Genomic DNA, 25,124 nt, shown 5'->3' on the forward strand with positions numbered 1-25,124 from the left:
ATCATCCAGGCAGGAGAGTTGTAAATGAAAAGCCACTAGGGATTAAATTAATCTCGAAGAGGTCGAAAGGGTGACAGACTCGAGTGTGTGTTATGAGCGATTAGTCCGCAAGTGAAGACTTTAATGCAAGAACAAGACGAAACGCTACTCTCTCTCTATACATAAATTTTGCCACAAACGTTTAAATATTTTTCATCGTTGCAAGGTACATAAAAGAATAAGTGTTTCGTAATATATTAAGGAGAAGAGAAGAGAATAAAAAAAATAATAGCATCTCCTTTGTTTTCTATTTGATTAAAAGTTTTTATTCGATCTAATCAAAAAATAACTTCAAGTCTATAGTGTTGGTAATGAATATATATGTACCTCCTTCGTGATTATATATAATCTTCTCAATCTCATCTCTTTGACAAGAATTAGCATTTCCTGTGAAGCTACTGTTCATCCAAGGATTCACTTTTTTTTATTCCTTTCTCGATAACTAGTATAAATTCTTGATAATGGAAAAATAATTCTGTTCATTAGCAAAATAGAATAGTGTGAGAGAAGACAAAGACAAGAATGAAAATAAAAATATAAATAAAATGAGAATAAAAATGGAAATTAAATGGGAATAAAAATAAAATAATAAATGATTTTTAGGTGAATTTCTGAGTTTATTTTTAAGAATAAAACCTATAAATACGATTACAAGCACAACTGGTATTTTTTAGTAATACTAGTAATACACTAGCACTACTAGTAGGAATACTAGTACTACCGATACGAATACTAGTACTACTAGTTTGTTACAATCTTTATAATTCACCTTTTTAGGTGTATTTCAGAGCTAAATGCTACCAAAAAAAGAATTCAACTACTAACAACACTAGTAATTTCCTAGTACCACTGGTAATACACTAGTACTACTAGTATAAATACTAGTACTATTGCTAAGATTATTAGTACAACTAGTTTGTTAAAGGCCTTTTTACATGAATTTTTGAACTTAATGCTAAAAGCAAAACCAAATTTGCATTTTTACACTACCAGTAATTTTATAGTAGTACTGGTAATACACTAGCACTACTAGTAGAAATACTAATTCTGACAGTAACGTACTAGAACTACTAGTTTATTACAGGACTTTTTATATAAAGTTCTGAGGATATTATTACGTAAATAATCAAATTCGATAGTTGTCAATACAAGTAATGTACTAGTACTACTAGTAATATACTAGTACTGCTAGTAATATACTAATACTACTAGTAATGTACTAATACTACTAGTAATGTACTAGTACTACTAGTAATACACTAGTACTACTAGTAGAAATAATAATAATAGTATTAATAATAATACTACTAGTAGAAATAATACTAATTATATTAATAATAATACTACTACTAGAAATAATACTAATTATATTAATAATACTACTACTAGTAGAAATAATACTAATTATATTAATAATACTACTACTAGTAGAAATAATACTAGTACTACTAGTAAAAATACTACGAAAATAGTCAAAATTCGGTGGTTTTTAATACTAGTAATGCACTAGTACTACTAGTAAAATACTACTACTACTACTACTATTAGTTTGTTTCAAGGCTATTTAGGTGAATTTCTCAGCTTATTATGACGAAAGTAATCAAATTCGATGGTTTTTACTACTAGTAATTTTTTAGTACCACTAGTAATACACTAGTACTACTAGTATAAATACTAGTACTGCCGGTAAGGATATTAGTACTACTAGTTTGTTGCAGGACTTTTTAGGTGAATTTCTGAGGATATTATTACGAAAATAATCAAATTCGGTTGTTTTTTAAACTAGTAATGCACTAGTGCTACTAGTAGAAATACAACTACTACTAGTTTGTTTCAAGGCTATTTAGGTGAATTTCTGAGCTTATTATGACGAAAGTAATCAAATTAGATGGTTTTTACTTCTAGTAATTTTCTAGTACTACGAGTAATACACTAGTACTACTAGTATAAATACTAGTACTGCCGGTAAGGATATTAGTACTACTAGTTTGTTGCAGGACTTTTTAGGTGAATTTCTGAGGATATTATTACGAAAATAATCAAATTCGGTTGTTTTTTAAACTAGTAATGCACTAGTGCTACTAGTAGAAATACTACTACTACTAGTTTGTTTCAAGGCTATTTAGGTGAATTTCTGAGCTTATTATGACGAAAGTAATCAAATTCGATGGTTTTTACTACTAGTAATTTTCTAGTACCACTAGTAATACACTAGGACTACTAATATAAATACTAGTACTGCCGGTAAGGATACTAGTACTCCTAGTTTCTTACAAACCTTTTCAGGTGAATTTCTGTTCTTATCATTTGCAAAAAACAATTATTTCTCCAACTTACTTATAATGATTAAAAAAAAAGAATTCGATAAAAAAGGGAAGTTATTACTCATTTTTTTTTCTCTCCTCAAGAATGGAAATTAACAATTATTAGGTGTATATCTGTAGAAAAGAAATCATTATTATCCTCGTGGAGGAAGGAAATGAGCGTATATCTTATACCAAAGATCTTTGGAGTTAATTTCCCCAACTTGAAAATTGTCTAAAAATAAACAAAACTCATTTCTTGAGGTGTGTGTGTGTGTTCGTTAGTATATATTTATGTTTAAATAAAATCCCTCCCTACTTAGTGTATGGCTTGCACTTTCCGCGTTTTTCGATGCGTGGCAAATAGACTCTCCCTTTGTGCCAGTGAAATGATTAGTGTTACTTTTTTTTTCTTCTCCTTATTCTTCCACTCGACTTAGTTTTGTAAAACTTGCATTTTTAAACACACTTTTCATGGTGTTGTTGCAAACGAGAAGCGGAAGAATCGAATTGCCGGAACTCTCTTTTTCTTTATAGGAATTTTTCCAGTTCTCGGTACTTTTGAGCGTGTAAAAAAGTTCATTCTTTTTTAATTTTTGCAAAATGTCGTTGAAAGCGAAAAAAAAATAATTTACTACTTGAAAAATAATTTTACCAATTTTTATCTCTCTTTTTTTTTTTTTTTTTTTTTTGATACGTTTGACCGTAAAAAAAGTGCATCATCTTTTAATTTTTGCAAAGTTTGATCGAAAGGAGAAAAAAAATAATTTGACACTCGAAAAATATTTTTGACATTTTTTATCTCTTTCTTTCGAATTTTTTTTTTTTTTGTCTTATGGCCGTAAAAAAAGTGCATCCTTTTTTAATTTTTGCAAAATGTCGAAAGGAAGAAAAAAAATAATTTACCACGCGAAAAATATTTTTGCAATTTTTTATCTCAATTTTTTTTTTTTTTTTCGATGTCGAAAACTGGTTTTCGTTCCAACTTGGAGAGCAAGTGAAAGGTCCTTGCCTTCTCAATAGTCATTCAATCTCTCGGGTTGTGTGTCCGTTAAAGCCGTGAACCTGAACTCAATAATGTCCTCGACTGGAATTATATAAGCCAATTATTATTGCGATTCGGATTGAATTAAAAAAAAAGTGAAAAATGCGAAAAAAATAGAAAAATGGTTCCAGTAAAAAAAAAGTTGAAAAAAAATGAAAAGTCGAAGTCTAAACATTAAAACGAAATTTTATTGCGTCGGCACACGCATAAAACTGCAATTTCGAATAGAAATTAATGAATGATGAATAATAAGCACCTATATTGTGAATATACATAAGTTCCATAAGCTCATTAAGTAAGTTGCGTGACGTCTAAATAGACATAAATTGTCTAGTGTAAGCACCAAACAGGCGCCCAAGTAATTATCTTCCACTGGACGTACAACTTATTAATAATAATAATAACAAAAAAAAAAGAAAAAAAGAATCTCTTCCCTAATTAGTACACTTTTATTAATTCTATTCACTTCTCTCGACTATTAATAACGACATATTTATCGTCAATTTCTCACCATTTTTTTTTCAACACACAGAACTTGCATTATACGTCTTTTGTCATATTTTTTTTACATTTTAATTCAACTTCTTTTCTAATTATACTTTTTTATTTTCTAATTTGTTTCTAAATCTGATTTTTAATCCTACTTTGCTTTTTAATCGACTTTTCCTACGTAATTTATATTAAAAAAAAAAAAAAAAAAAAAAAAAAAAAAAAAAATTGGGGTTGTTCATTTTATACTTTTTAATTCAACTTCTTTTCTAATTACACTGTTTTACCTTCAACTTTGTTTCTAGATCTGATTTTTAATCCTACTTTGCTTTTTAATCGACTTGACCTACGAAATTTATATTAAAAAAAAAAAAAAAATTGGGGGGTTTATTTTATACTTTTTAATTCAACTTCTTTTTTAATTACACTGTTTTACCTTCAACTTTGTTTCTAAATATGATTTTTAATCCTACTTTGCTTTTTAATCGACTTGACCTACGAAATTTATATTAAAAAAAAAAAAAAAAAATTGGGGGGTTTATTTTATACTTTTTAATTCAACTTCTTTTCTAATTTCACTGTTTTACCTTCAACTTTGTTTCTAAATATGATTTTTAATCCTACTTTGCTTTTTAATCGACTTGACCTACGAAATTTATATTAAAAAAAAAAAAAAAAAATTGGGGGGTTTATTTTATACTTTTTAATTCAACTTCTTTTCTAATTTCACTGTTTTACCTTCAACTTTGTTTCTAAATATGATTTTTAATCCTACTTTGCTTTTTAATCGACTTGACCTACGAAATTTATATTAAAAAAAAAAAAAAAAAATTGGGGGGTTTATTTTATACTTTTTAATTCAACTTCTTTTCTAATTTCACTGTTTTACCTTCAACTTTGTTTCTAAATATGATTTTTAATCCTACTTTGCTTTTTAATCGACTTGACCTACGAAATTTATATTAAAAAAAAAAAAAATTGGGGGGTTTATTTTATACTTTTTAATTCAACTTCTTTTTTAATTACATTGTTTTACCATCAACTTTGTTTCTAAATATGATTTTTAATCCTACTTTACTTTTTAATAGACTTGTTTAGCTTAATTAATTTAAAAAAAAAAAAAAAAAAAAAAAAAAAAAAAAAAGGGGGGGGGTTAAAAGATGCGACCGACTGAGTGCGAACTGGTGTATAATAATTATAGATGGAGGATAATCTGCTTTAAACAGGAGGAAACGAGAGAGAGAAAGGGGGGATTTTAGATCATAAACGTAACGGCACAAGTTGACTGAAGCTGACAATAATGTTGCGGAGTTATTCAATGAAAATAGACAGAGGCGAAACGAATTTACCGCAGATGTATGACGGAATGGTTTTTAAAGAAGAAACTATAACAACAATTCGCTTGCGGCTAACTTCTTACCTACTTTTTTTAAAAATAAAATTAGCAAGTTTGAAAATAATAGAATTTAAAAAAATTTTAATTAAATTTTTTTTTTTGCATAAAATTAAACTATGAATTGGAACATAGTTTTAATATTGTTATAACTATATATAGTAACTATATATTTTGACTCAGGCAATTAAGGGAAAAGTCAGGGATTTTTATTAAAAGTACTGAAAAAAAATTTAATTTTTAGAAATAAAATGATTTTTAATTAGAAAGATAGAAACGTTTTAATTTAAAAATTTTAAAAAAATTTTTCCTCAAGATAGAGAAAAAAAGAGAAAAAGTGAAGAAGAGAGAGAGAGAAAAAAAAGAAAAAAAAGAGAGAGAAAAATAAGTTTTAGGATGAAGAATGACAGCAACCTTCGATCAACCTTGTCCAAGAAATTTTACAGTATTGCTTATATATATTTCACATCAAGAAAATGCATTCGCCTCCTCTCTCTCTCTCTCATCACGTGGACAAAACATCACCGAGAGCAGAATAAGAAAAAGCTTGTAACTCACCGTTTCTGACAAAATTGGTTTAACTTGCTTCGATCGTAAGACCGTAATCCTAACAGCGAGACTAAACGGGTCAATGTGTGTGCGCGCGGACTTAACGGTATTTGCTGACAAAAAAAACTTCACTTATTAGATGGAACAGTGTGCATCATCAATAACATTTTAAAAGAAGAGAAAAAAAATCCCCATCACCGGAGATCAAAATTGCTTCACGTAGACCTCACATCTCTAGATGTCTCCTCTTTTTTGTGGGTGAAAAATATTTTCCGGATGCACTGGACCAAGGGAAGTTGTTACGAAAACGGATGCTACTCAAGAAATGTTCCAAGTAAATTTTTTTTTAAATTCTCATCAAAACTTAAAAAGATAAATTTTTTTGTTTTTTTGAAGAGGGAAAAAACGGTGAATTACGGATTTGGAGAAGACAATTGTGGCCTTGAGGTCTTCTAATGAATTACGGTAAATAGGAATTGGGAAAATTTTCTTTTACGACAGTTTCTCGAGTTTAGTTTGTGAACTGAGGACGCGACGCCAAAAATAGAATCAAGGAATTTTTTTTAGTAGTGAAAAAGGGTTTTCTCTGGTGAAATTCTGAGCTATTAAACCTGCAGTTGAAAAACTGGAATCATTGAATTGCTAGCAATTCGAAAAAAAATTATTTGCATGCTTTTCGTCTCTAGAATAATTTACAAATAGTTTTAATTTAACAAAATTTTTTTATTTTAATTTGCTTTTTATTTTACTTTTCTTTTACTTCTACTTTGTTTTTTTTATTTTATTTCGATTTTTATTCTACTTTGCTTTCTATTTTATTTCGTTTTTTATTCAACTTTGTTTTCTATTTTATTTCGGTATTTATACTCTACTTTGCTTTCTATATTATTTCCCTATTCATTCTACTTCGCTTGCTATTTTATTTTGCTTTTTATTCTACTTTGCTTTATGTTTTCTGTCGCTTTTTATTTTATTTTCCATTTAATTTTACTTCGCTTTTTTATTTTAATTTACTTTTCAATCTGTTAAAATTTATTTTTAAATTTATTTTATTTTACTTTTCATTCAATTAAAATTAACATTAAAATTTATTTTATTTTACTTTTCATTCAATTAAAATTAACATTAAAATTTATTTTATTTTACTTTTCATTTAATTACAATTTAATTTTAAATTTACTTTATTTTCCTTCTTTTGCAATTAATATTAAATTTTAAATTAAAAAAAACTGTTCTCCGACATTCAATTATTGTCAAAAATTTTGATAAATTTTTTAGCAAAAAATTTTAATTATTTTTATAAATAACAAAATTCTTCTCTGAAATTCAATAATTTTCAAAAATTTTAATTAATTTCTTAGCAAAATTTCAATTATTTTCATAAAATAGGAAAATTCTTCTGCGAAATTTGATTATTTTCAAAAATTTTAATAAATTTTTTGGCACAATTTCAATTATTTTGATAAATTACAAAATTGTTCTCTGAAATTTAATTATTTTCAAAATTTTAATAATAATTTTTAGCAAAATTTCCATTTTTTTAGATAAATAAGAAAATTATTCTCCAAAATTCAATTATTTTCCAAAATTTTAAGAAATTTTTGTAGCTAAATTTTAATTATTTTTATAAATAACAAAATTCTTCTCTGAAATTTAATAATTTTTAAAAATTGTAATCAATTTTTTGACAAAATTTCAATCATTTTTATGAATAACAAAATTCTTGTTTGAAATTTGATTATTTTCAAAAAAATTTAATAATATTCTTGGCAAAATTTCAATTATTTTTGTAAATAAGAAAATTATTCTCCAAAATTCAATTATTTTCAAAAATTTCAATTAGATTTTTAGCAAAATTTCAATTATTTTTTATAAATAACAAAATTCTTCTTTTAAATTTTATTATTTTCAAAATTTTAATAATATTCTTGGCAAAATTTTCATTTTTTTTAGATAAATAAGAAAATTATTCTCCAAAATTCAATTATTTTCCAAATTTTTATGAAATTTTTGTAGCTAAATTTTAATTATTTTTATAAATAACAAAATTCTTATCCAAAATTCAATTATTTTCAAAACTTTTAATAAATTTTTTTGCAAAATTTCAATTATTTTTATAAATAACAAAATTTTTCTTTAAAATTTTATTATTTTCAACAAATTTTAATAAAATTCTCCACCAAATTTCAATTATTTTAAAAAATTTTCCCATAAGGAATTATTTTCCAAAATTCAAATATTTTTAAAAACTTAATATGAAAATTCTTGTGAAAATTTCAATTATTTTTATAAATAATAAAATTCTTCTGTGAAATTCAATTATTTAAAAAAAAATCTAATAAAGTTCTCGATCAAATTTAATTTTTTTTTTCAAAAATTTTCCAAAAACGAATTTAATTATTTAAAAAAAAAATTAAAATTAAATTTTACGCAAATATTTCATTATTTTTGTAAATAATGAAAATTTCAAAGAAATTCAATTATTTGTAATTTTTTCATAAATTTTTTCGCAATAATTTAATTATTTTCCTTAGTAGGTAATAAAAAGTTTTACTGATTATTCAATTTAAAAAAAATAAAATTTCACATGAATTCAATTATTCATAATACAATTTTCCTAACATTTGTTGAATAAGATCAATTATTTTAAAAGATTTTTATCAAATTCTTTCTAAGAATTCAATTATTTAAAACATTTCAACAAATTTTGTTTTACCATAATTCAATTATTTTTATAAATATAAAAATTCTTCAAAGAAATGCAATTATTTAATTAAAAATTAATAAAGTTTTTTGCAAGAATTCAATATTTACATAAATAATAAAACTCATAGCAGAATTTAAATTATTTTTAGTACAATTTTAATCGAATTCCTCTTAAAATTTAATTTCAGAAATATTCAATTATTAAGTTAATTATTTCTTTTCGTATTTAAATAATTGAATTCTCGTAGAATTTTCCAATAAAAATTGATTTTCATAAACCTAAAAGTATAAAAAAAATGTATAAATTTAAATGTTTCTAAATTAATAATTAATAATTAATAAACAATATATTAAAATTCATCTCTCCAGTCATTCAGTGCATAGTTATAATCGGTCAAATATTACACAATATTAAAGATGATGAACGTTATGTATAAATAATTACAACCTCTGCGCAAGCGAATGAATAGAATAAAGCAAAAAAAAAAGACTCAAGAAAAATAATTTTACCATGACAAATTATATTTTCTCTAAACATAATATTTTTCATTAAATTTTTATTTACCTCGAGTTAATAATTATAGTCTAGAAAAATGACATTAGCTATCGATCTTACAAATCGCGTTGCTCTAAACGATCAGAGTAAAAGTTATTGTCCACCGGTTGAGGCTTAATTCATTCTTCGTCTTCGATTTATTAGACATTTATGTATCTACTTAAGTGTTTGCATAATTGCTGACTTGTAATATACTGCATATCATAAATAGTTTACCTACACTCCAGACTTTTTCTATATATATATATATTTATAAATAAATATCGTTTATATATATATATATATATATATATATATATACATTTGAAAGAATTTCAAACTTGAATCCAGTTTTCTATATTAAAGTAAAAAAAAAGAAAAGAAAAGAAAATTCAGTATGTGAGATCCAGTTTTTGTACAACACTTGCAAAATATGATTAAATATTTTAACGGTATTAAGATTCCTGTGATAAATCGTACTTCGCACATAATAAAATTTGATTTAGATGATTCTCTTTTCCAAGTAGGTGAATATTCAATGTCGGATGCAATAAGTTTTTTGTGGTGCAATTTTTTTTTTTTTTTTTTTTTTTTTTTTTTTTTTGACCGATATCGAACAGTGTTTTGATTGATTAGACTTACAGTAATTCATTGATAGTATTTTAATTTTCTTCAATTTTAAGTTTATTTTAAAATCAAGGCGATTTCAATTTTAAGTTTATTTAAAAATTAAGGCGATTTCAATTTTAAGTTTATTTTAAAATTAAGGCCATTTTAATTCTGATTTATTTTAAAATGAAGGCAATTTTAATTTCTTTTAAAATTAAGGCCATTTTAATTTATTTTAAAATTAAGGCGGTTTTAATTATAATTTATTTTAAAACGAAGGCAATTTTAAAATAAGGGCTTTTTTATTTAATTTAAAATTAAAGCCATTCTAATTTTAATTTTTTATTATTTTTTTTCAATTTTATTTTCATTTAGTTTAAAATTAAGGCGGTTTTAATTTTAATTTAGTTCAAAATTAGGGCGGTTTTAATTTTAATTTATTTTAAAACGAAGGCAATTTTAAAATAAGGGCTTTTTTGATTTAATTTAAAATTAAGGCCAATTTTATTTTCATTTAGTTTAAAATTAAGGCGGTTTTAATTTTAATTTATCTTTAAATTAAGGCCAATTTAATTTCAATTTATTTTTAAATTAAGGCCATTTTAATTTTAATATATTTTAAAATCAAGACCATTTTAACTTTGTTTAAAATTAAGGATATTTTAATTTATTTTAAAATTAAGGCGGTTTTCATTAAAATTTATTTTAAAATAATGGCAATTTTAATTTACATTAAAATTAAGGCAATTTTAATTTATTTTAAAATTAAAGCCATTTTAATTTATTTTAAAATTAATGCCAATTTAATTTTAATTTATTTTAAAATTAGGGACAATTTAATTTTAATTTAGTTTAAAATTAAGGCGATTTTAATTTTAATTTATTTTAAAACGAAGAAAATTTTAATTTATTTTAAAGGCCATTTTAATTTATTTTAAAATAAGGGCTTTTTAAATTTAATTTAAAATTAAGGCCATTTTAATTTATTTTAAAATGAATACCAATTTAATTTTAATTTAGTTTAAAATCAAGGCGGTTTTAATTTTAATTTACTTTAAAAAGAAGGCAATTTAAATTTATTTTAAAGGCCATTTCAATTTATTTTAAAATTAAGGCTATTTTAAGTTTAATATTTTTTAAAATCAAGACCATTTTAACTTTGCTTAAAATTAAGGCCATTTTAATTTTAATTTATTTTAAAATTAAGGAGATTTTAATTTTAATTTATTTTAAAATTAAGGCGGTTTTAATTTTAATTTATTATAAAATAGATGCCAATTTAATTTTAGTTTATTTTAAAATTAAGGCCGATTTAATTTTAATTTAATTTCAAATTAAGGCGGTTTTTAATTTTAATTTATTTTAAAATTAAAGCGGTTTTAATTTTAATTTATTTTAAAATTGAGGCCATTTCAATTTATTTTTAAATTAAGGCGATTTTAATTTTTATTTATTATGTTAGATTAAGGGCATTTGAAACTTGATGACGTCACACATGCTTTGCACAAACTGAAACGTCATCAAGGTTCAAATGCCCTTAAGGTGATTTTAATATGAATTTATTTTAAAATTAAGGCGTTTTTAATTTTAATTTATTTTAAACTTAAGGGCATTTCAATTTATTTTAAAATTCAGGCCAATTTAATTTCGAAATTAAAGCGATTTAAATTTTTTATTTGTTTAAAAAATTTAGGCGATTTTAATTTTAATTTTTTTTAAATTGAGGCAGTTTCAGTTTTAATTAATTTTAAAATTAAAGCGGTTTTAATTTTTATTTATTTTAAACTTAAGGGCATTTCAATTTATTTTAAAATTAACGCCAATTTAATTTCCTAATTAAGGCGATTTTAATTTTAATTTATTTGTAAAATTAAGGCGATTTTAATTTTTTTTAAATTGAGTCAGTTTTAATTTTAATTTATTTTAAAATTAAAGCTGTTTTAACTGTAATTTATTTTAAACTTAAAGGCATGTCAATTTATTTTTAAATTAAGGCTACTTTAATTTTTATTTGTTTGTAAAATTGAGGCGATTTTAATTTTTTTTTTAATTGAAGCAGTTTTAGTTTTAATTTATTTTAAAATTAGGGCAGTTTTAATTTTAATTTATTTTAAAATTGAGACGGTTTTAATTTTAATTTATTTTAAAATTAAGGCCAATTTAATTTTTATTTAGTTTTAAAATTAAGGCGGTTTTGAATAATCTTAATTTTAAATTGATGTAATTTGAAAGTCTAGGTGTTTGTTGCAGATATTTTATAATGAATTATTTTTCATAGTAAAATTTATTTACTTTTTCTTATACTTTTTAATGTTTTAATTTTTTAAATATTAAAGGGAAAAAAAACTTTTTTTTTTTTGAAGTCTCCGGCCCTTTTCGCATTATTTTTTTTAATTAATTCTCACCGCTTGACATTGGCTAGAATCTTAACTACCTGGAAACACGCCATACGGCTAATGATCGTCGCTTGTTAACACCTTGAAATTAAGTCATGTACTTGTCTTCTCTTTCCTAACAATTAAGTAATTCTAAACTTAGAAAAAAACATTAAGTTCATTTTCTCAAATTTATCATTGTTAACCTTTATTTTTGTTTCAGGATCCTGGAAAGATGATCCAGCGGAGGATTTATCATCGGGTGAGAAATTTTTTTTATTATTTTTTTATGATTATAAAACATAACAAATAAATTTTAATAATTGAAAATTATTCCTAAATATTTAAAATAACTTTTAATAATTGAAAACAATTTTTAATAATTGAAAATTATTCTTAAAGATTAACAATTATTTTTAATAATTGAAAATTATTGTTAAGGATAAAAAATTATTCCTAAAATTATTAAAAATAATTGAAGGAAATGAATTGTTAACTTCTTTCAAAATTTAATATTAAAAATAATGTTTAATAATTGAAAATAATTTTAATAATTGAAAATTATTTTAATAATTGAAAATATATTTAATAATTCAAAATAATTTTAATAATTGAAAATAATTTTAGTAATTAAAAATAATTTTAATAATTGAAAATAATTTTAATAATTGAAAATTATTCTTAATAATTGAAAATTATTCTTAATAATTGAACATTATTGTTAAAGATTAAAAATGAATTCTAATTAACTTTAATAAAATAAGCTCAGAATTTCACCTTAAAACCCCCTTTTTTTAATTTCCCTTCAGTGTCCTTTGTAACAAAACAATAAAAATTTACAAAATAAAATTAACACTGTAAAAATTTTTTTTTCAAATGTATCCAATTCTTCTTTGTCAAAAAATTTTATTTCTCACCGATCGAAATTTTGAAAAAATATTTTTAAAAAATCCCCCCAGTAATTAAAACCCAAAAAAAAATTAATTAAACAGCAACATTCTTTTCTGGCAACAAAATGAAAAAATAAAATAAAAGAAATTAGACGAGAGCGTTTCTGGAAGAGAGAATCGTGTTGAGTCCAATCCGATTTAGAGGAACAACAAACGAATTGATCGGTCGGTTGGAAGATGGACTCCTCTTCCCACGTTTAGTCATCATCCCGCGGGCAATATGCGTTCGCGAGATTAAAAAATGAGAAAAAAAATTTATAATTTAAGATTGCTATCTATATTTCTCCATGTGTGTATATTTTATTTAAAAAAAAATATCTTTGCGGGGCGAAGCCAGAAATATTTTTTGATCAATTGAGCAATTGACGAATAGAAGAAAAAGAAGATTCCGTCTGATGACCGGTTCATGATGTCACTCAGTATTTCCGTTTTGAGGTGAAGAAGCAAAAAAAAAATAGAAAACAATCCCTCAACGCATCTGCTGCATTAACACCCGAGGCAACAAAACTCTTTAATAGAATGACCCACCATGACGTCACTCTCTCTCTCTCTCAAGCTTAGTCATTTTCATTCTTGACTTTTTTTTTACACCCCCTTTTTTTTGCTATTCTAAAAATAATACCTGAGCTCTGAAAACGAAGAGAGGAGAATGAGAGGACGAAGAAGATCCTGTTTTGGTAAATTTTTTTTATTCCTTTTTAGAGGCCAAAAAGTTACCATCTCCGCAGTGTCTGGTCAAGTGGCGATTGTAGAATTGGCTTTAAGGTTGGGAACCAGTGGCGAGGAGTGGGGGGCGAACCAATCACAAGTAACTTGCGAGAGGTTCTCAACCTCCCTCCACATTTCTTCAGTGGAAAATAAATTTACAAAAATATTTCGAGTAGTGATTATTATTTTAATTAATTAATTAATTAATTAATTAATTAATTAATTACCGTTTAACTAAAGTTCAAGGGAAACTAGAGCGGATTGTAAAAAATCTTCCAGGTAAAATTCTGAGCTTATTTTATTAAAATTTATTTTTTTCTATTTCTTAATTATTAATTTAGAAACGCCTTTAAGTTAAAAAAAATAAATAAAATTAATTAATTAAATAAATAAATTCAAAAATAAATAAATAAATTTTTTATTTTTAGATTTATCAGGGTTGCCACAGATCAGGTAAATCAGGGAATTCAGGAAAAAGTCAGGAAAAGTAGAATTGGTCAGGGAAATTATTTTTTAGGAATTTTAATAAAAATCTTTGCAAAATTCAATTATTTTCATAAATAACAATATTCATCAGAAGAATTCAATTATTTTCCAAACAAATAAAATTCTTCGAAGAAATTCAATTATTTTTGAAAAATTTCACGAATATCTCGTCAAGAATTCAATTATCTTTATAAATAGAATAATTTCTTTTGCCAAAAATTCAATTATTTTTCAAAAATTTAAATAAAATTCTTTGCAAAATTTCAATTATTTTCAATAGTTTTTTGCATTTAAATAATTTTCAAAATTTATTTTCATAAAATTTATTAAAGAATTTAATTATTTGAAAAAAAAATTGTTGATACAATTCTACGAAAACATTCAATTATTTTCATAAATAATAAAATTTCTTTTAAGAATTCAATTAATTTCATCGCAGAATTTTGAATAATTTTAATACAATTTTTAATAAATTCCTCGAAAAATGAAATTATTCTTAAAAAATTTATTAAAACTTGACAAAAGAATTCAATTTTAAGGAGCATTCAATTATTCAATAAAATAATAAAATTCGTTGCAAAAATTCAAATATTTTCATAAAAAAAACTTTTAATTCGTCAAAGAAAATCAATTATTTTCCAAGATTTTTACATAATTTTGCAAAAGAATACAATTATTTTTTAAAATTTCTATGAAATTCTTGACGAGAATTCAATTACTTTCATAAATAATCAAATTTTTTGAAGGAATTTAATTATTTAAAAAAATTTCTATAAAAATCTTGGCAAGAATTCAATTATTTTCATAAATAATCAAATTTTTCAAAGGAATTCAATTATTTTAAAAAGTTTTGTTAAAGTTTTTATCAAGAATTCAATTTTCTCGAAGGAATTCAATTACTTTCATAAATAATAAATTTTTTCGAAGAAATTTAATTATTTAAAAAAATTTCTATAAAATCCTTGCCAAGAATTTAGTTATTTTAATATATAATCAAATTCTGCATAAAAATTTAATTATCTTCATAAAAATCAACATTTTTTCCAAAAAATAAATTATTTTAAGGAATTTTAATAAAATTCTTTTCCAAAATTCAATTATTTTGATAAAAAACAAAAATTCATCAGGAGAATTCAATTGCTTTGGAAAAGTTAATAAAATACTTTGCAGAAATTAAATTATTATTAAAATTTTTGAAAACTTTTCGTCAAGAATTCAGTTATTTTTAAAAATAAATTCGGAAATTCTCCTCAAGAAATCAATTATTTTGAAAAGTTTTAATATAATTCTTGTCAAAATTTCAATTATTTTATATGCATAATTAAATAAAATTCTTCGCATAAATTAAAATATTTTTATAAATTATACATTAAATTATTCTCATGAATTCAATTATTTTTAATAATTTTAATAAAATTCTTCAAAAGTTTTCAATTATTTTCATAAAAAATTGTGATAAAATTCTTTAAATCAATAAATTTCTGAAAAATGTTAATTAAATTCCTTAAAAAAAATTAATTATTTTGAAAAGTTGTTGATAAAATTCTTCAAAAAAATTCAATTTTAAATTTAAATATTTAATAAATTATTTAGTTTTGTATTTAAATAATTGAATACTAGTAGAATTTTCTAATAAAAATTTATTTCAATAAATTGCATTTCGATTAAAATTTTTTAATTCAATAAATTTGTGTAAAATTTGAATTAAATTCCTTAAAAGAAATTAAATATTTTAAAAAGTTGTTAATAAAATTCTTCATAAAAATTAATTTGTATTTTTATAATTGAAATGTATTTGAATAAATAAATATTTTTAAATTTGAACTTTAAAACTTTCAATATTTGTAATTTTTTGAATTTTTCTAATGATTTTATATTTTTAAGTTTCTCTCTTTTCTTTTTTCAAATTTACAAATTTTTTATATTTATAATTATATATTATATAGTTTTAGGTTTACGAATTTTTATTTATAATTTTATTTTTATATTTAAATTATTGTATTCTTGAATGTATAAAACTTATATTTTTTTAAAATATATTTTTTTTTGAAATTATAAAGTTTTAAATTTTTATATTTTTATGTTTATGAATTTTTATACTATTAATTTTTTGAATGTATAAACTTTTAAATTTATTTACTTTTGTATTGATTATTTTTAAATTCCTATATTTTTACATTTTTAATAATTTTTTTTTATAAATTTCTATATTTTTAAATTTTTAATAATTTTTTTTTATAAATTCCTATATTTTTACATTTTCAGTTTGAACTTAAAGTTAGACTGTCACCTAAGAAATATTTACAATTCGAAAATACCGTAAAATTAAATTTTACCAAACTGGTAATAAAATTTAAATTATTCTGAAGAATATCGACATTAATTTAATAATTATAAATTTTGAAATTAATTTTAATTGAACGAAAAGTTATAATAAAAATGAAGAAGCGAAGTTAAAATTATAGAAGAAATAAAATAAAAAGCAAAGTAGATTAAAAAATAAGTTAATAAAATAAAAAGCGTAGTAGAATAAAAAGTAAAATAAAAAAAGTCAAAGTAGAATAAAAAGCAAAATAAAATAAAAAGCAAAATAAAATAAGAAGCAAAACAATATGCAAAGTAAAATAAAACATAATACAAAGTAGAAATCAAAGTCAAATAAAAAGCGAAATAAAATAAAAAACAAAGTCGAATAAAAAGAAAACTAAAATAAAATAAAAAACTTGGTTAAATTAAAATTATTTTAAAATTATTCTAAAGATGAAAATCATGCAATTCATTTTTTTTTTAATTGGTAACAATTCTTTAATTTCAGTTTTTCAACTGTAAGTTTAATAGCTCAGAATTTCACCTGAAAAAACCCTTTTTTCACTACTACTACGGCTCGTCCCGTATATATTATTAAATAAACAAATATTTATTCGTTCATTTAACAATTAAAAAATAAAACAAATAATTCAGAAAAATTTGTTATTTAATTAACAAATTATTACAATTTTTCTCTCCAACTGCTGTTAAAATCGAATGGGGAAAAAAAATTATTGGCAAAGTTGAATTCTCAAATGACGACACAGACCTTGCGATCTTGTAAGGAGAGGTCCGGCATGGGCAAAAGGGACTAGCGATATTTATAGTGCCCTGGGCCGAGAAGAGAGGCTTCGCAAAAACACTGGTGATTCGCGATACACTGAAATAACAGGTTACCACGCACAGGAGAGAGAGAAGCGTTGCGCGCACTAAAAGAGAGGGAGAGAGTGGGGAGAGGGGGAAGGAACCGAACAAGAAAACCGAGGAACGAAGAAGGCAAAAGAATATAAAGAAAAAAAAAATTGTGAAAAAAAAATTGCAACTGTCGTTCTCTATATACACCCCATCCGAGAGACTGGCGAAGCAGTAAACTTCTACTTATACTGCTTTCTACGATATTAAAACAAAAAAAAAATCCCACCCCGATTTATGTCCTGGAAAACTCGCAAAGACAGAGACCGAATATTTTATCCAGATCATCTAACTTTAAATTCTTGTTTGCGACTCTCATTTGTGTTTGTAGTAAAAATTTTTTTTTTACACTTGCGAAATTGTATCTATTTTTTAAATATTTTTTTTTGAGGATGATTATTTTTCAAATAATTTTTTAAATATATTTTTTTAAGGAAGAAAATTTTTTTTTAAATATATTTTTATATGGAATTTATTTTTATAAATATTTTTTTCGTACGAGGATTTCTTTTTAAAATAATATTATACATGAACATTTTTTTTTAAATAATATTTTACATGAAGATTATTTTTTAAAATTATATTTTACATGAACATTATTTTTTTAAATACATTTTTATACGAAAATTATTTTTTAAAATACATTTTTATACGAACATTATTTTTAAAATAATTTTTATACAAAGATTATTTTTAAAATAAATTTTTAAATATATTTTTTTAGAAAGAAAATTTTTAAATATTTTTTTTAGGAAGAAACTTTTTAAAACAATTTTTTAAATATATTTATTTAGGAAGATTATTTTTAAAATAATTTTTATACGAAGATTACTTTTAAAATAATTTTTTTAGTATATTCTTATATGGAAATTATTTTTTAAAATACTTTTTTCGTATGAAGATTATTTTTATAATAATTTTTAAATATATTTTTTTAAAAAGCAAAATTTTTAAAATATATTTTTTGAGGAAGAAACTTTTCAATATAATTTTTTACATATATTTTCTTAGGAAGATTATTTTTAAAATATTTTTTTAAATATATTTTTATATGGAACTTATTTTTTTAAATATTTTTTTCGTACGAAGATTATTTTTAAAATAATTTTTTAAATGAAAATTAATTTTTATTTTATTTATTTATTTTTATTTTTTTTATTTATTTATTTTTTTTTATTTTATTTTTATTTTTTTTTTATTTTTATTTTTTATATTTTTTAAATATATTTTTTAAATATATTTTTTAAATATATTTTTTAAATATATTTTTATATGGAAATTACTTTTTAAAATAATTTTTTTAATATATTTTTATATGGAAATTATTTTTTAAAATATTTTTTTGTACGAAGATTATTTTTAAAATAAATTTTTTAAATGAAAATTAATTTTTTTAAATATTTTTTTCCATGATGATTATTTTGCGTTATTTTAAAATTTCTTGAAAAGTACTTACAATTATTTTCAAAGTATTGAAAAATATTTTTTGTACAACTAGAAATAATAATAAAAAATAAACAATATTTTCCCACAGAGAACATTTTTTAAAAAGTGATTATTTAGTTACAAGGAAATTTTTTAATTTAGTTTAAAAAAATTTGTTCTACTTTATTTTTTATATTAGTTTAAAATTTTTTTAATTTTTTTTTCTAATTTATTTTTAACATTTTTTAAAAAAATTTTTTTTCTACTTTATTTTTTAAAATTATTTTTGTTTTAATTTAATTTGTGCAAATTTTTTTTATAAAGTGAACAAAGAGACAAAAAAAATAAAAGCAATTTTTATTTATTTCTTTCTCTCCTTCTGAAGTACTGCACGATAGGTCCATAAAGTATTGGAGTAAAAAATAATTTAAGAGAGAAAGAGATTTATAAATTTATTAAGAGACCAGCAGCAATATTGAATTGTGAAAAAATTGAATTTTTTCATTAAATACGATATAAACACCTGTAATTATCAATCGACAGACATAATTTGTCTGTGAAGATAAAGAAGGTGGCGAGATGGTTATATTTCACGAGTGCACTTTCTTTATTGCACCAGTTTTTAATAACCACGTTTCATTCTCAATGAGAACAATATTCTTTTCAATCAAAACAAAAATTTTTTTTTCTATTTTTCGCTTAAAAAAATTTTTTTTCTTCCTGAAGACTAATAACAATTTTTAAAAATAAAAATATTTTTTTATGATAGAAAAAAATTGTAGAAGTTAAAAATATTTTTTTTATCATAGAAAAAATGGTAAAAGTTAAAAATATTTTTTTATCATAGAAAAAAATGGTAAGAGTTAGAAATATTTTTTGTACTATAGAAAACTTGTGTAAAAGTTTATAAAATTTATTCTTTCGTATTTTTTTTTTTTGAAAAATAATTTGTGGAAGTTAAAAATATTTTTTTTTATCACAAAATAAAGTGGTAAAAGTTAAAAATATTTTTTTTATCATAGAGAAAAAATGGTAAAAGTTAAAAATATTTTTTTTATCATAGAAAAAAATGGTAAGAGTTAGAAATATTTTTTGTACTGTAGAAAACTTGTGTAAAAGTTTATAAAATTTATTCTTTCGTATTTTTTTTTTGAAAAATAATTTGTGAAAGTTAAAAATATTTTTTTTATCACAGGAATAAAATGGTAAAAGTTAAAAATATTTTTTTATCATAGAAAAAAATTGTTAAAGTTAAAAAATATTTTTTTATCATAGAAAAAATAATTGTAAAAGTTAAAAATATTTTTTGTACTATAGAAAACTTGTGTAAAAGTTTATAAAATTTATTCTTTCGTATTTTTTTTTTGAAAAATAATTTGTGGAAGTTAAGAATATTTTTTTTCACCTACAAAAAAAATTTGTAGAGGTTAGTAAAATTTTTATTTTGTATTTTTAATTGAAAAATAAATTGTAAATGTTAAAAATACTTTTTTTCAAACATAAAAAAATTTGTGGAAGTAGTAAATATTTTTTTTCCACGCAGAAACAAATTTTTATGGGTTGAAGAACTTTTTCTTATAATTTTTCAATTTTAAAACTCGTAAGAGCTTAAATTAAAACACATTCTAGACTTAATTGAAATTAGAAAACATTTTTGCCCATATTAATAAAAATTTGTTTAAGTAATTTTTTTAACTATAAAATCGTTAGATTCAATTGTCAATAGCTCAGACGTTCATCTGGAAAGTTTAATAAAATTAATAATTAAAAAATAAATTATTAAAATTAATAATTAAAAAAAATTAAATTATTTATAAAATAAATTAAAAAATTTTTTTTTAAAATTTTTTTTTAATTTTATTTATTTTTATTTATTTTTTTTATTTATTATATATTTATTTTGTTTTATTAAATTATTAAAATTAATAATTAAAAATGAATTATTAAATTATTAAAGTTGATAATTAAAAAAATTAATAAAATTTTTTTTTTAATAATTGTTCAATTTAAAAATCTTTTTTTACAAAAAATCGTTAGGTTTTAATTAAAAATTGTTAGTCTTAATTGTGAATTATTAAATAAAATAAATAATAAAATGAATTATTAAATTATTAAAGTTGATAATTAAAAAAATTAATAAAATTTTTTTTTTAATAATTGTTCAATTTAAAAATCTTTTTTTACAAAAAATCGTTAGGTTTTAATTAAAAATTGTTAGTTTTAATTGTGAATTATTAAATAAAATAAATAATAAAATGAATTATTAAATTATTAAAGTTGATAATTAAAAAAATTTATAAAATTTTTTTTTTTAATAATTGTTCAATTTAAAAATCGTTTTTTACAAAAAAATCGCTAGGTTTTAATTAAAAATTGTTAGTCTTAATTGTGAATTATTAAATAAAATAAATAATAAAATGAATTATTAAATTATTAAAGTTGATAATTAAAAAAATTAATGAAATTTTTTTTTAATAATTGTTCAATTTAAAAATCGTTTTTTACAAAAAATCGTGAGGTTTTAATTAAAAATTGTTAGTCTTAATTGTGAATTATTAAATAAAATAAATAATAAAATGAATTATTAAATTATTAAAGTTGATAATTAAAAAAATTAATAAAATTTTTTTTTTAATAATTGTTCAATTTAAAAATCGTTTTTTACAAAAAAATCGTGAGGTTTTAATTACAAATTGTTAGTCTTAATTGTCAATAGCCGAGAGACGTTCACTTAACAAGCCCTTTGAGATTTTTAATATTCGTGTCCACTATTAGAATTTTAATAATGATTCGAAAAAACAAGATTCTCATGAAAATTATCGGACAAAATTGTCCGAATTTTAATCCAAAGATCTCAGTTTATTAACTTGAGGCAAATTAACGACAAACATAAATTGTCAATTATTTTTTTCACGTCATTTATAATTTCTAACATTCGCAAACAAAAAACTAAGAGAAAAAATATTTCCACTAATTAATCGGCATTCGAATGATTTCAATCTAATTACGTCGGAATTCAAGCATTGGGAGAGCTCTCAAAAATTAATTCCCCAACTAAACCAAAAATCACAAATTCACAAGTTGACTAAATAAAAAATATTTCCCATCCTTGCTCGCTGTTTTTTAATTAAAAACAGCGAGCAAGGATGGGAAATATTTTTTCTTTTTTTCTTTTATAAGAAAACAAAAATAATTCTCAGCAGAAAAAAAATCCCTTTCTTTTTGTAATCGAGACCTAAAAAGTCGCTCTCTTTTTCTTTTCGCGTTCTATTTTATCAAAATACGAAATCTCGACAAAGGTCGAGATTGTAAATTTGTTAATTATCCTTTTTCAAGTCTCTCTGCGCGTCAAGAAAACTAGTCGCGTTTTTGGGTAGACGATGAAATAAGAAAGAAATAAGGGGTGGGAAAAAAAAATCTCTTTTTCTCAATACAAACCTCTGTTCGAAGAGTCAAGTTTTTTCTTTTTTCATCCCAGGAAAGGAGAGATGCGTCAAACAAAAAACTAAACAAAGAGTGCCGTTAGCAAAGTCTACGAAAGCATCTGGACCTTATTAATCGTCCATGGTAAAACGAAAATTTTGTTGCAACTCAAAGATCAAAATCTCAAATATATCCGCTTTTAAATTCTCCATATGGAGTCTGGAGAAATGCTCACTAAATGGTTCGTTTGTTTTTTTACACCCCCAACATCCCTTCTTTTCGATTCTACAAAAAAAAAAAAATTTATAGAAAAAAAAAATTTTTATTTTTTTTTAATTTTTGGCAAATTAGCAGTAAAAACTCGTTTGAAATTCTCTGACTTTTTCAGAATTTCCAGGTTAAAAAACGAAATTTTTTCAGGTTTTTTTAAACAATATTTATTTATTTTTTTATTTTATTTTTTAATTTTTATTATTTTTTATTTATTTTTTTTTATTTTAAATAAATAATATTAATTTATTTATTTTATATATTTATTTTTTTTTTTTTAATTTTATTTATTTTTATTTATTTTTATTTATTTTTTTATTTATTTTTATTTATTTTTTTATTTATTATTTTATTTTTAACCTATTTATTTTAATTTATTTTATTTTTTAATTTATTTATTAATTAAATATAAAATTAATAAATTTTTATAAACACACGGAACATTGATATTATGTACAAACTTTGGACTCGATAATTAATTTTAGAAAAGTAGCAAAAAGTAGCTTTGAAAACTAAAAAAAGGAGCATAAAGAAGCTTCCAAACTAAAAAAAAAAAAAAAAAAAAAAAAAAAATAGTAAAAAAGTAGCTATCGAAAAATTAAACTTGACGACCAAAAAAAAACTCGTTTTAGACACTTCGCAAAACTGAAAAAAAAATTTTATTCTATTTTTTATTTTCCTGAGACTTTTTCCCAATTTTCATCAAAAATATTTCCTTCTTTCTTATCTCCTGCTAAAAAATTCAATTCCTGCAACGAATTTTATAATTGATGAAAAAAATTAAAATATTTATAAAAATTAAAAATTAATTTATTATTGCGAAGAATTTTATTAAAATTTTTAAATAATTCATTTCTTTCAAGTAATTTTATGAAAATTCTAATTTAAATAATTGAATTCCTAAGAAATTTTTATTATTCATGAAATGAATTGAATTCTAACGAAAAATTTTGAATAATTCAAATTTTGCTTGTAAATTTTATGAAAATAGTTTATATTGAAAATCATTAAATTGCGAAAAGATTTTGAAAATAATTGAATAATTGACATTTCATTAAATTTTTTTGAAAATAATCGAAATCCTCCGATGAATTTTATTATTTATGAAAATAATTGATTTCTTTCGAATAATTTTATTAAAATATTTGAAAATAATTGAATTCCTGTGAAAAAAATTCTAACATTTTTGTAAATAATTGAATTCTTACAAAAAATTTTGTAAAAAAAACATTTCTTTAAATAATTGATTTTTTCGAGAAATCGAAATTAAATTTTTAAGAATAATTACACTTTTTTTTTAGTAATTCCTGTAAAATTGGATTAAAAATAATTGAAATCCTGCAATGAATTTTAAAAATTTTAGAAAATAATTGAAATCTTGAGAAATATTTTCGAAAATAATCGAATTCTTTCAAAGAATTTTATTATATATAAAAATAATTGAATTCTTGCCAAGAATTGAAAAAAATTTTTTTTTTAAATTATTGAGTTTTTTAAAAGAATTTAAAAAAATTTTTGAAAACAATTGAAATTTTGAGAAAAATTTTAAAGAAATTTTTGAAAATAATTGAATGCCTTCGAAAAATTTTCTATTGTTTATAAAAAATGTTTGAATTCTTGCCAAGAATTTTATAGAAATTTTTAAAAAAAATTGAATTATCACGAAGATTTTTACAAAAAATTTCTACAAATAATTGAATTCTTCCAAAAAATTAAAAAAAAAACATTTTTTTTAATATTTCAATTTCGTAGGTATCGAAATTAAATTTTTAAGAATAATTAAATTTTTTCAGCAATTCTTGTAAAATTGTATTCAAAATAATTGAAATCCTGCGATCAATTTTATTATTTATGAAAATAATTGAATAGTATAAGAATTTTAATAAAATTTCCAAAAATAATTTTGAATTCCTGAGAAATTTTTTTTATTCATGAAAAAAATTGAATTCTTACGAAGATTTTTACATACAATTTTTTAAACAATTGAATTTCCGAGAAAAAATGTATTACTTTTAAAAATAATTGAATTCTTGTGACAAATATTGTTATTTATAAAAATAATTGAATTTTGCAAAGAATTTTATTAAAATGCCTCAAAATAATTGAATTTTCGGGAATAATTTTCTTATTTCTGTAAATAATTGAATTTTTGGGAAGAATTTCATTAAAATCTAAAAGAATAATTGAATTATGTCAGAAATATACTAAATTAAAATTGTATTTAAAATAATAGATTTCTTTTGTACGATTTTATTAAAATATTTGAAAATAATTGAAATCCTGCGATGAATTTTATTATTTATGAAAATAACTGAAAAGTTGCAAAAAATTTTATTAAAATTTCCAAAAATAATTGAAATCATGAGAAGAAATTTATTTATTATGAAAAGAATTGATTTTTGCAAAGAAATGACTGAAAAAAATTGAATTTTCGGGATTAATTTTAATATTTATCGACATAATTGAATTCTTGCGAAGAATTTTACTAAAATCTGAAAGAATAATTGATTAATTAAAAAAAAAATTTAGTTAAAATTGTATTTAAATGAAAATTTTATTTTAAATAATTGAATTTTTTTGGAAAATTTTATTTGTTAAAA

This window comes from Leptopilina heterotoma, unplaced genomic scaffold, assembly GCF_015476425.1.
Source record: "Leptopilina heterotoma isolate Lh14 unplaced genomic scaffold, ASM1547642v1 Lhet_123, whole genome shotgun sequence".
Classification (NCBI taxonomy): domain Eukaryota; kingdom Metazoa; phylum Arthropoda; class Insecta; order Hymenoptera; family Figitidae; genus Leptopilina; species Leptopilina heterotoma.